The sequence below is a fragment of the Peromyscus leucopus genome, unplaced genomic scaffold (assembly GCF_004664715.2).
Source record: "Peromyscus leucopus breed LL Stock unplaced genomic scaffold, UCI_PerLeu_2.1 scaffold_1419, whole genome shotgun sequence".
Taxonomy (NCBI): domain Eukaryota; kingdom Metazoa; phylum Chordata; class Mammalia; order Rodentia; family Cricetidae; genus Peromyscus; species Peromyscus leucopus.
The window spans coordinates 1-12,231 of NW_023504577.1; the positions used below are offsets into that span (position 1 = coordinate 1).

The 12,231-nt window shown below is 54.5% G+C and overlaps 1 long non-coding RNA gene and 6 other non-coding genes across 7 annotated transcripts; all 7 read right to left on the minus strand.

The window, feature by feature from the left end:
- Nucleotides 1–1,201: 1,201 nt before the first annotated feature.
- On the minus strand, nt 1,202–1,295 carry LOC114688711. The gene has a single exon (XR_003733805.1). It is a non-coding gene; the product is annotated as a small nucleolar RNA SNORD116 (small nucleolar RNA).
- Nucleotides 1,296–1,553: 258 nt separating this feature from the next.
- On the minus strand, nt 1,554–12,143 carry LOC114688709. The gene is made up of 6 exons (XR_005090583.1): nt 11,975–12,143; nt 9,890–10,033; nt 7,805–7,948; nt 5,722–5,865; nt 3,637–3,780; nt 1,554–1,697 (listed from the first exon to the last, which is right to left on the minus strand). It is a non-coding gene; the product is annotated as an uncharacterized LOC114688709 (long non-coding RNA).
- Nucleotides 3,285–3,378, minus strand: LOC114688716. The gene has a single exon (XR_003733810.1). It is a non-coding gene; the product is annotated as a small nucleolar RNA SNORD116 (small nucleolar RNA).
- LOC114688717 lies at nt 5,370–5,463 on the minus strand. Its single transcript, XR_003733811.1, has one exon. It is a non-coding gene; the product is annotated as a small nucleolar RNA SNORD116 (small nucleolar RNA).
- LOC114688718 lies at nt 7,453–7,546 on the minus strand. The gene has a single exon (XR_003733812.1). It is a non-coding gene; the product is annotated as a small nucleolar RNA SNORD116 (small nucleolar RNA).
- On the minus strand, nt 9,538–9,631 carry LOC114688719. Its single transcript, XR_003733813.1, has one exon. It is a non-coding gene; the product is annotated as a small nucleolar RNA SNORD116 (small nucleolar RNA).
- Nucleotides 11,623–11,716, minus strand: LOC114688712. The gene has a single exon (XR_003733806.1). It is a non-coding gene; the product is annotated as a small nucleolar RNA SNORD116 (small nucleolar RNA).
- Nucleotides 12,144–12,231: the final 88 nt, after the last annotated feature.

The following is a 12,231-nucleotide window of genomic DNA, read 5'->3' on the forward strand; positions in this document are numbered from 1 at the left end:
AACACTGTGCACTGGGGTCATTAAACAGGGCAAGATCTACTTGCTGTCTCAAGCTCAAGCTGCTGAGGACACAGATCTGGCCATGCTCAATAGCCAACCCAAGACACCCGCCACCCATCAAATCATCTCGGACAACCAGGTGGGCAAAGCTACCCGAAATGGGCATCTTTCTCCTGCTATTAATGTTGAGGGCCCGAGGACAAACTGCATAAAGTCTACTCGGAGTACTTCAGCACAGGCCAAGGCAGGACCTCTGGCTCAACCAGACATACTTTCTCACTCTTTATGCCATCTTGTTTTCTCTTTCTCTTTCTCCTGGTTTCTCTCTCTGTCTCTGCCTCTGTCTCTGGATTGATGCCACCCTCTGTCAGTCTGTCTTCATGGGAAAGACCGTGTTCAAGAGCACTGCAAATTTTGACTGCAAGCGAGAACACTGCATCAACACTCCCTAACATATGTGGGACTCGAAGGGCAAGTCAGAGAGCCTGGCACCATCCCAAGACAAGCTGAAACACACTAGGGCTGAAGTGACCAGAAATGCATGCACCCTTGCAAGCCAAAGTCGCTTTGGCACCCTCCGCTGCCCATGAGCAGAGCTCTCAAGGCAGCTTGATTTACAGCTTGGGACCCAGAGTGCAATTCCCTACAAGGAAGGGAACCCTAGCTGGCCTCCAAACAGGCCTTCCTCGAAGAATCACACCGCAATGAAGACCACTCTGCAAAATAGGTGTCTTTCCTGGCTTTGGGATAGGCTTGAGCCAAGAGGGGTGATCACTACCATGATGGAAGAAAAGCACTCTCACACCTGTCTCCTCCAACAAGAGGCCAGAAGTCTGACCTTACGGTCCCTGGTCAACCTACTCCACCAAAGGACTCCAGCGTGCAGATTTATACACAGGTCACCATCCTGTTTCAGGTGGGTGTCCCAAGCCTGCACATTTCTAGAATGCCTACAAGAGAGCCCAAGGTCCAGGGTCCCATGTCTAGCTGTCAGTCTGGTTTGGGAGAGTGGGGATGGCTGCTTGCTTGCCAGCACGCCCCAAATATTCTCTTTTCCCCATGTCCCTGATGGCTAGCAGAGTGGGGGAAAATCAAGCCCATGGCAAGAGAGTCTGGCTACTGCTGGAAGGGGGGCAGGAGCAGCGGAGTGGTTCTCAGGCCTGTGTCTGACTCCCAGAGGACTTGGGTGAGCCAAGGTGCCGGACCTCAGTTTCGATGAGAGCGGCGGTACTGAGTTTTCACTCATTTTGTTCAGCTTTTCCAAGGAATGTTTGACTGGAAATCATCATCGATCCAAGCACGCTGGAGTGCCCTGGCACAGGGATTTTCAGGGCACTCAGGACAGGGTGGGTGTTGGGGAGTGCGAGAAATACCAAGACATGCCCCGTCTTTGTGCAGGTGGCAACGGGTCTCTGCATGGAAATGGGAAGCAACTTGAGGACCTAAGTCTGCTACAGGTGCGGACAGGCCCGGGATGCAGGGATGGTAAGTCCTCGCAGCACCACCAAGACCCCAGGATCCTGAGCACCTGGGACATGGCATGGGAGGCTTACCTTGGGCCTCAGGCCTTCTCCTGCAGGTCACCAACACCAAGGAACTTCACTCGAGCCTCACTGTTTCAGGTGCCATCAGTCCTGGGCAAAGGAAGCTGGGCCATTCTCTCCGCACTATGGCCTTGCAGGCCACGCAAAGCCACACTGTGAAGACATCAAAGCACATGCCAACATTACAGTGGGAAGCGGGCAACTGGCTCTGGGATGGATGGGTGGGCCTGGCTCGTCTCAATGGGCAGATCAGATCACATCTGCCCTCTCACCACTCATGCTCTGCCCTCACCCTCCAGCATGCCATGCCTCATCGGTGCCAGGTTTCCACCAGGGTCTCAGAGCTTGTCCTTGCCCTGGATCCCTCCCTCCCTCCGTGCCCTTTCAGATCACCTTGGACCCTCTCTGCAATCAAACCACCAGTGTCGGCCCAGCCTACACATCAAGGAGCTCCAATCCAGGCAAGCAGACTCTTCACGAAAAATGAAAAAAAAAAAAAAAACCAGGGCCAGCTCTGAAGACCTCAATCCTCTAACACTGTGCACTGGGGTCATTAAACAGGGCAAGATCTACTTGCTGTCTCAAGCTCAACCTGCAGAGGACCCAGCTCTGGCCATGCTCACTACCCAAGCCAAGCCTCCCGCCTCCCATCAAATCATCTCGGACAACGAGGTGGGGCAAAGCTACCTGAAATCTGCATCCTTCTCCTGCTAGTAATGCTGAGGGCCCGAGGTCAAACTGCATAAAGTCTCCTCTGAGGACTTCACCACAGGCCATGGCAGGCCATCTGTCTCAACCAGAACTCCTTTCTAACTCTCTTTCTGCCTCTTGTTTTCTCTTTCTCTTTCTCCTGATTTCTCTCTCTGTCTCTGCCCCTGTCTCTGGATTGATGCCACCCTCTATCAGTCTTTCTTCATGGGAAAGACCGTGTTCAAGAGAGTTGTCAATTTTGACTGCAAGCGAGAACACTGCATCAACACTCCCTAAAATATGTGGGAGGCCAAGGGCGAGGCATAGAGCCTGGCACCTCCCAAGACAAGCTGCAACACACAGGGCCTACAGTGACCAGAAATGCATGCACCCTTGCAAGCCAAAGTCGCTTTGGCACCCTCCGCTGCCCATGAGCAGAGCTCTCAAGGCAGCCTTGATCTACAGCCTGGGGCCCAGAGTGCAATTCCTACAAGGAAGAGATCCCTAGCTGGCCTCCAAACAGGCCTTTCTGGAAGAATCACACCCTGCTGAAGACCACTCCGCAAAATAGGTGTCTTTCCTAGCTTTGAGATAGGCTTGAGCCAAGACGGGCGCTCTACTACCATGGGTGGAAGAAAAGCACTCTCACACCTGTCTCCTCCACCAGGAGGCCAGCAGTCTGACCTTAGCGGTCCCTGGTCAACCTACTCCACCAAAGGACTCCAGCGTGCAGATTTCTACACAGGTCACCATGCCTGTTTCAGGTGGGTGTCCCAAGCTAGCATATTTCTAGAGCGCCGACAAGAGAGCCCAAGGTCCAGGGTCCCATGACTAGCTCTTGGTCTGGCTTGGGAGAGTGGGGATGGCTGCTTGCTTGCCAGCACGCCCCAAATATTCTCTTTTCCCCATGTCCCTGATGGCTAGCAGAGTGGGGGAAAGATCAAGCCCATGGCAAGAGAGTCTGGCTACTGCTGGAAGGGGGGCAGGAGCAGCGGAGTGGTTCTCAGGCCTGTGTCTGACTCCCAGAGGACTTGGGTGAGCCAAGGTGCCGGACCTCAGTTTCGATGAGAGCGGCGGTACTGAGTTTTCACTCATTTTGTTCAGCTTTTCCAAGGAATGTTTGACTGGAAATCATCATCGATCCAAGCACGCTGGAGTGCCCTGGCACAGGGATTTTCAGGGCACTCAGGACAGGGTGGGTGTTGGGGAGTGCGAGAAATACCAAGACATGCCCCGTCTTTGTGCAGGTGGCAACGGGTCTCTGCATGGAAATGGGAAGCAACTTGAGGACCTAAGTCTGCTACAGGTGCGGACAGGCCCGGGATGCAGGGATGGTAAGTCCTCGCAGCACCACCAAGACCCCAGGATCCTGAGCACCTGGGACATGGCATGGGAGGCTTACCTTGGGCCTCAGGCCTTCTCCTGCAGGTCACCAACACCAAGGAACTTCACTCGAGCCTCACTGTTTCAGGTGCCATCAGTCCTGGGCAAAGGAAGCTGGGCCATTCTCTCCGCACTATGGCCTTGCAGGCCACGCAAAGCCACACTGTGAAGACATCAAAGCACATGCCAACATTACAGTGGGAAGCGGGCAACTGGCTCTGGGATGGATGGGTGGGCCTGGCTCGTCTCAATGGGCAGATCAGATCACATCTGCCCTCTCACCACTCATGCTCTGCCCTCACCCTCCAGCATGCCATGCCTCATCGGTGCCAGGTTTCCACCAGGGTCTCAGAGCTTGTCCTTGCCCTGGATCCCTCCCTCCCTCCGTGCCCTTTCAGATCACCTTGGACCCTCTCTGCAATCAAACCACCAGTGTCGGCCCAGCCTACACATCAAGGAGCTCCAATCCAGGCAAGCAGACTCTTCACGAAAAATGAAAAAAAAAAAAAAAAACCCAGGGCCAGCTCTGAAGACCTCAATCCTCTAACACTGTGCACTGGGGTCATTAAACAGGGCAAGATCTACTTGCTGTCTCAAGCTCAACCTGCAGAGGACCCAGCTCTGGCCATGCTCACTACCCAAGCCAAGCCTCCCGCCTCCCATCAAATCATCTCGGACAACGAGGTGGGGCAAAGCTACCTGAAATCTGCATCCTTCTCCTGCTAGTAATGCTGAGGGCCCGAGGTCAAACTGCATAAAGTCTCCTCTGAGGACTTCACCACAGGCCATGGCAGGCCATCTGTCTCAACCAGAACTCCTTTCTAACTCTCTTTCTGCCTCTTGTTTTCTCTTTCTCTTTCTCCTGATTTCTCTCTCTGTCTCTGCCCCTGTCTCTGGATTGATGCCACCCTCTATCAGTCTTTCTTCATGGGAAAGACCGTGTTCAAGAGAGTTGTCAATTTTGACTGCAAGCGAGAACACTGCATCAACACTCCCTAAAATATGTGGGAGGCCAAGGGCGAGGCATAGAGCCTGGCACCTCCCAAGACAAGCTGCAACACACAGGGCCTACAGTGACCAGAAATGCATGCACCCTTGCAAGCCAAAGTCGCTTTGGCACCCTCCGCTGCCCATGAGCAGAGCTCTCAAGGCAGCCTTGATCTACAGCCTGGGGCCCAGAGTGCAATTCCTACAAGGAAGAGATCCCTAGCTGGCCTCCAAACAGGCCTTTCTGGAAGAATCACACCCTGCTGAAGACCACTCCGCAAAATAGGTGTCTTTCCTAGCTTTGAGATAGGCTTGAGCCAAGACGGGCGCTCTACTACCATGGGTGGAAGAAAAGCACTCTCACACCTGTCTCCTCCACCAGGAGGCCAGCAGTCTGACCTTAGCGGTCCCTGGTCAACCTACTCCACCAAAGGACTCCAGCGTGCAGATTTCTACACAGGTCACCATGCCTGTTTCAGGTGGGTGTCCCAAGCTAGCATATTTCTAGAGCGCCGACAAGAGAGCCCAAGGTCCAGGGTCCCATGACTAGCTCTTGGTCTGGCTTGGGAGAGTGGGGATGGCTGCTTGCTTGCCAGCACGCCCCAAATATTCTCTTTTCCCCATGTCCCTGATGGCTAGCAGAGTGGGGGAAAGATCAAGCCCATGGCAAGAGAGTCTGGCTACTGCTGGAAGGGGGGCAGGAGCAGCGGAGTGGTTCTCAGGCCTGTGTCTGACTCCCAGAGGACTTGGGTGAGCCAAGGTGCCGGACCTCAGTTTCGATGAGAGCGGCGGTACTGAGTTTTCACTCATTTTGTTCAGCTTTTCCAAGGAATGTTTGACTGGAAATCATCATCGATCCAAGCACGCTGGAGTGCCCTGGCACAGGGATTTTCAGGGCACTCAGGACAGGGTGGGTGTTGGGGAGTGCGAGAAATACCAAGACATGCCCCGTCTTTGTGCAGGTGGCAACGGGTCTCTGCATGGAAATGGGAAGCAACTTGAGGACCTAAGTCTGCTACAGGTGCGGACAGGCCCGGGATGCAGGGATGGTAAGTCCTCGCAGCACCACCAAGACCCCAGGATCCTGAGCACCTGGGACATGGCATGGGAGGCTTACCTTGGGCCTCAGGCCTTCTCCTGCAGGTCACCAACACCAAGGAACTTCACTCGAGCCTCACTGTTTCAGGTGCCATCAGTCCTGGGCAAAGGAAGCTGGGCCATTCTCTCCGCACTATGGCCTTGCAGGCCACGCAAAGCCACACTGTGAAGACATCAAAGCACATGCCAACATTACAGTGGGAAGCGGGCAACTGGCTCTGGGATGGATGGGTGGGCCTGGCTCGTCTCAATGGGCAGATCAGATCACATCTGCCCTCTCACCACTCATGCTCTGCCCTCACCCTCCAGCATGCCATGCCTCATCGGTGCCAGGTTTCCACCAGGGTCTCAGAGCTTGTCCTTGCCCTGGATCCCTCCCTCCCTCCGTGCCCTTTCAGATCACCTTGGACCCTCTCTGCAATCAAACCACCAGTGTCGGCCCAGCCTACACATCAAGGAGCTCCAATCCAGGCAAGCAGACTCTTCACGAAAAATGAAAAAAAAAAAAAAACCCAGGGCCAGCTCTGAAGACCTCAATCCTCTAACACTGTGCACTGGGGTCATTAAACAGGGCAAGATCTACTTGCTGTCTCAAGCTCAACCTGCAGAGGACCCAGCTCTGGCCATGCTCACTACCCAAGCCAAGCCTCCCGCCTCCCATCAAATCATCTCGGACAACGAGGTGGGGCAAAGCTACCTGAAATCTGCATCCTTCTCCTGCTAGTAATGCTGAGGGCCCGAGGTCAAACTGCATAAAGTCTCCTCTGAGGACTTCACCACAGGCCATGGCAGGCCATCTGTCTCAACCAGAACTCCTTTCTAACTCTCTTTCTGCCTCTTGTTTTCTCTTTCTCTTTCTCCTGATTTCTCTCTCTGTCTCTGCCCCTGTCTCTGGATTGATGCCACCCTCTATCAGTCTTTCTTCATGGGAAAGACCGTGTTCAAGAGAGTTGTCAATTTTGACTGCAAGCGAGAACACTGCATCAACACTCCCTAAAATATGTGGGAGGCCAAGGGCGAGGCATAGAGCCTGGCACCTCCCAAGACAAGCTGCAACACACAGGGCCTACAGTGACCAGAAATGCATGCACCCTTGCAAGCCAAAGTCGCTTTGGCACCCTCCGCTGCCCATGAGCAGAGCTCTCAAGGCAGCCTTGATCTACAGCCTGGGGCCCAGAGTGCAATTCCTACAAGGAAGAGATCCCTAGCTGGCCTCCAAACAGGCCTTTCTGGAAGAATCACACCCTGCTGAAGACCACTCCGCAAAATAGGTGTCTTTCCTAGCTTTGAGATAGGCTTGAGCCAAGACGGGCGCTCTACTACCATGGGTGGAAGAAAAGCACTCTCACACCTGTCTCCTCCACCAGGAGGCCAGCAGTCTGACCTTAGCGGTCCCTGGTCAACCTACTCCACCAAAGGACTCCAGCGTGCAGATTTCTACACAGGTCACCATGCCTGTTTCAGGTGGGTGTCCCAAGCTAGCATATTTCTAGAGCGCCGACAAGAGAGCCCAAGGTCCAGGGTCCCATGACTAGCTCTTGGTCTGGCTTGGGAGAGTGGGGATGGCTGCTTGCTTGCCAGCACGCCCCAAATATTCTCTTTTCCCCATGTCCCTGATGGCTAGCAGAGTGGGGGAAAGATCAAGCCCATGGCAAGAGAGTCTGGCTACTGCTGGAAGGGGGGCAGGAGCAGCGGAGTGGTTCTCAGGCCTGTGTCTGACTCCCAGAGGACTTGGGTGAGCCAAGGTGCCGGACCTCAGTTTCGATGAGAGCGGCGGTACTGAGTTTTCACTCATTTTGTTCAGCTTTTCCAAGGAATGTTTGACTGGAAATCATCATCGATCCAAGCACGCTGGAGTGCCCTGGCACAGGGATTTTCAGGGCACTCAGGACAGGGTGGGTGTTGGGGAGTGCGAGAAATACCAAGACATGCCCCGTCTTTGTGCAGGTGGCAACGGGTCTCTGCATGGAAATGGGAAGCAACTTGAGGACCTAAGTCTGCTACAGGTGCGGACAGGCCCGGGATGCAGGGATGGTAAGTCCTCGCAGCACCACCAAGACCCCAGGATCCTGAGCACCTGGGACATGGCATGGGAGGCTTACCTTGGGCCTCAGGCCTTCTCCTGCAGGTCACCAACACCAAGGAACTTCACTCGAGCCTCACTGTTTCAGGTGCCATCAGTCCTGGGCAAAGGAAGCTGGGCCATTCTCTCCGCACTATGGCCTTGCAGGCCACGCAAAGCCACACTGTGAAGACATCAAAGCACATGCCAACATTACAGTGGGAAGCGGGCAACTGGCTCTGGGATGGATGGGTGGGCCTGGCTCGTCTCAATGGGCAGATCAGATCACATCTGCCCTCTCACCACTCATGCTCTGCCCTCACCCTCCAGCATGCCATGCCTCATCGGTGCCAGGTTTCCACCAGGGTCTCAGAGCTTGTCCTTGCCCTGGATCCCTCCCTCCCTCCGTGCCCTTTCAGATCACCTTGGACCCTCTCTGCAATCAAACCACCAGTGTCGGCCCAGCCTACACATCAAGGAGCTCCAATCCAGGCAAGCAGACTCTTCACGAAAAATGAAAAAAAAAAAAAAAACCCAGGGCCAGCTCTGAAGACCTCAATCCTCTAACACTGTGCACTGGGGTCATTAAACAGGGCAAGATCTACTTGCTGTCTCAAGCTCAACCTGCAGAGGACCCAGCTCTGGCCATGCTCACTACCCAAGCCAAGCCTCCCGCCTCCCATCAAATCATCTCGGACAACGAGGTGGGGCAAAGCTACCTGAAATCTGCATCCTTCTCCTGCTAGTAATGCTGAGGGCCCGAGGTCAAACTGCATAAAGTCTCCTCTGAGGACTTCACCACAGGCCATGGCAGGCCATCTGTCTCAACCAGAACTCCTTTCTAACTCTCTTTCTGCCTCTTGTTTTCTCTTTCTCTTTCTCCTGATTTCTCTCTCTGTCTCTGCCCCTGTCTCTGGATTGATGCCACCCTCTATCAGTCTTTCTTCATGGGAAAGACCGTGTTCAAGAGAGTTGTCAATTTTGACTGCAAGCGAGAACACTGCATCAACACTCCCTAAAATATGTGGGAGGCCAAGGGCGAGGCATAGAGCCTGGCACCTCCCAAGACAAGCTGCAACACACAGGGCCTACAGTGACCAGAAATGCATGCACCCTTGCAAGCCAAAGTCGCTTTGGCACCCTCCGCTGCCCATGAGCAGAGCTCTCAAGGCAGCCTTGATCTACAGCCTGGGGCCCAGAGTGCAATTCCTACAAGGAAGAGATCCCTAGCTGGCCTCCAAACAGGCCTTTCTGGAAGAATCACACCCTGCTGAAGACCACTCCGCAAAATAGGTGTCTTTCCTAGCTTTGAGATAGGCTTGAGCCAAGACGGGCGCTCTACTACCATGGGTGGAAGAAAAGCACTCTCACACCTGTCTCCTCCACCAGGAGGCCAGCAGTCTGACCTTAGCGGTCCCTGGTCAACCTACTCCACCAAAGGACTCCAGCGTGCAGATTTCTACACAGGTCACCATGCCTGTTTCAGGTGGGTGTCCCAAGCTAGCATATTTCTAGAGCGCCGACAAGAGAGCCCAAGGTCCAGGGTCCCATGACTAGCTCTTGGTCTGGCTTGGGAGAGTGGGGATGGCTGCTTGCTTGCCAGCACGCCCCAAATATTCTCTTTTCCCCATGTCCCTGATGGCTAGCAGAGTGGGGGAAAGATCAAGCCCATGGCAAGAGAGTCTGGCTACTGCTGGAAGGGGGGGCAGGAGCAGCGGAGTGGTTCTCAGGCCTGTGTCTGACTCCCAGAGGACTTGGGTGAGCCAAGGTGCCGGACCTCAGTTTCGATGAGAGCGGCGGTACTGAGTTTTCACTCATTTTGTTCAGCTTTTCCAAGGAATGTTTGACTGGAAATCATCATCGATCCAAGCACGCTGGAGTGCCCTGGCACAGGGATTTTCAGGGCACTCAGGACAGGGTGGGTGTTGGGGAGTGCGAGAAATACCAAGACATGCCCCGTCTTTGTGCAGGTGGCAACGGGTCTCTGCATGGAAATGGGAAGCAACTTGAGGACCTAAGTCTGCTACAGGTGCGGACAGGCCCGGGATGCAGGGATGGTAAGTCCTCGCAGCACCACCAAGACCCCAGGATCCTGAGCACCTGGGACATGGCATGGGAGGCTTACCTTGGGCCTCAGGCCTTCTCCTGCAGGTCACCAACACCAAGGAACTTCACTCGAGCCTCACTGTTTCAGGTGCCATCAGTCCTGGGCAAAGGAAGCTGGGCCATTCTCTCCGCACTATGGCCTTGCAGGCCACGCAAAGCCACACTGTGAAGACATCAAAGCACATGCCAACATTACAGTGGGAAGCGGGCAACTGGCTCTGGGATGGATGGGTGGGCCTGGCTCGTCTCAATGGGCAGATCAGATCACATCTGCCCTCTCACCACTCATGCTCTGCCCTCACCCTCCAGCATGCCATGCCTCATCGGTGCCAGGTTTCCACCAGGGTCTCAGAGCTTGTCCTTGCCCTGGATCCCTCCCTCCCTCCGTGCCCTTTCAGATCACCTTGGACCCTCTCTGCAATCAAACCACCAGTGTCGGCCCAGCCTACACATCAAGGAGCTCCAATCCAGGCAAGCAGACTCTTCACGAAAAATGAAAAAAAAAAAAAAAAACCCAGGGCCAGCTCTGAAGACCTCAATCCTCTAACACTGTGCACTGGGGTCATTAAACAGGGCAAGATCTACTTGCTGTCTCAAGCTCAACCTGCAGAGGACCCAGCTCTGGCCATGCTCACTACCCAAGCCAAGCCTCCCGCCTCCCATCAAATCATCTCGGACAACGAGGTGGGGCAAAGCTACCTGAAATCTGCATCCTTCTCCTGCTAGTAATGCTGAGGGCCCGAGGTCAAACTGCATAAAGTCTCCTCTGAGGACTTCACCACAGGCCATGGCAGGCCATCTGTCTCAACCAGAACTCCTTTCTAACTCTCTTTCTGCCTCTTGTTTTCTCTTTCTCTTTCTCCTGATTTCTCTCTCTGTCTCTGCCCCTGTCTCTGGATTGATGCCACCCTCTATCAGTCTTTCTTCATGGGAAAGACCGTGTTCAAGAGAGTTGTCAATTTTGACTGCAAGCGAGAACACTGCATCAACACTCCCTAAAATATGTGGGAGGCCAAGGGCGAGGCATAGAGCCTGGCACCTCCCAAGACAAGCTGCAACACACAGGGCCTACAGTGACCAGAAATGCATGCACCCTTGCAAGCCAAAGTCGCTTTGGCACCCTCCGCTGCCCATGAGCAGAGCTCTCAAGGCAGCCTTGATCTACAGCCTGGGGCCCAGAGTGCAATTCCTACAAGGAAGAGATCCCTAGCTGGCCTCCAAACAGGCCTTTCTGGAAGAATCACACCCTGCTGAAGACCACTCCGCAAAATAGGTGTCTTTCCTAGCTTTGAGATAGGCTTGAGCCAAGACGGGCGCTCTACTACCATGGGTGGAAGAAAAGCACTCTCACACCTGTCTCCTCCACCAGGAGGCCAGCAGTCTGACCTTAGCGGTCCCTGGTCAACCTACTCCACCAAAGGACTCCAGCGTGCAGATTTCTACACAGGTCACCATGCCTGTTTCAGGTGGGTGTCCCAAGCTAGCATATTTCTAGAGCGCCGACAAGAGAGCCCAAGGTCCAGGGTCCCATGACTAGCTCTTGGTCTGGCTTGGGAGAGTGGGGATGGCTGCTTGCTTGCCAGCACGCCCCAAATATTCTCTTTTCCCCATGTCCCTGATGGCTAGCAGAGTGGGGGAAAGATCAAGCCCATGGCAAGAGAGTCTGGCTACTGCTGGAAGGGGGGCAGGAGCAGCGGAGTGGTTCTCAGGCCTGTGTCTGACTCCCAGAGGACTTGGGTGAGCCAAGGTGCCGGACCTCAGTTTCGATGAGAGCGGCGGTACTGAGTTTTCACTCATTTTGTTCAGCTTTTCCAAGGAATGTTTGACTGGAAATCATCATCGATCCAAGCACGCTGGAGTGCCCTGGCACAGGGATTTTCAGGGCACTCAGGACAGGGTGGGTGTTGGGGAGTGCGAGAAATACCAAGACATGCCCCGTCTTTGTGCAGGTGGCAACGGGTCTCTGCATGGAAATGGGAAGCAACTTGAGGACCTAAGTCTGCTACAGGTGCGGACAGGCCCGGGATGCAGGGATGGTAAGTCCTCGCAGCACCACCAAGACCCCAGGATCCTGAGCACCTGGGACATGGCATGGGAGGCTTACCTTGGGCCTCAGGCCTTCTCCTGCAGGTCACCAACACCAAGGAACTTCACTCGAGCCTCACTGTTTCAGGTGCCATCAGTCCTGGGCAAAGGAAGCTGGGCCATTCTCTCCGCACTATGGCCTTGCAGGCCACGCAAAGCCACACTGTGAAGACATCAAAGCACATGCCAACATTACAGTGGGAAGCGGGCAACTGGCTCTGGGATGGATGGGTGGGCCTGGCTCGTCTCAATGGGCAGATCAGATCACATCTGCCT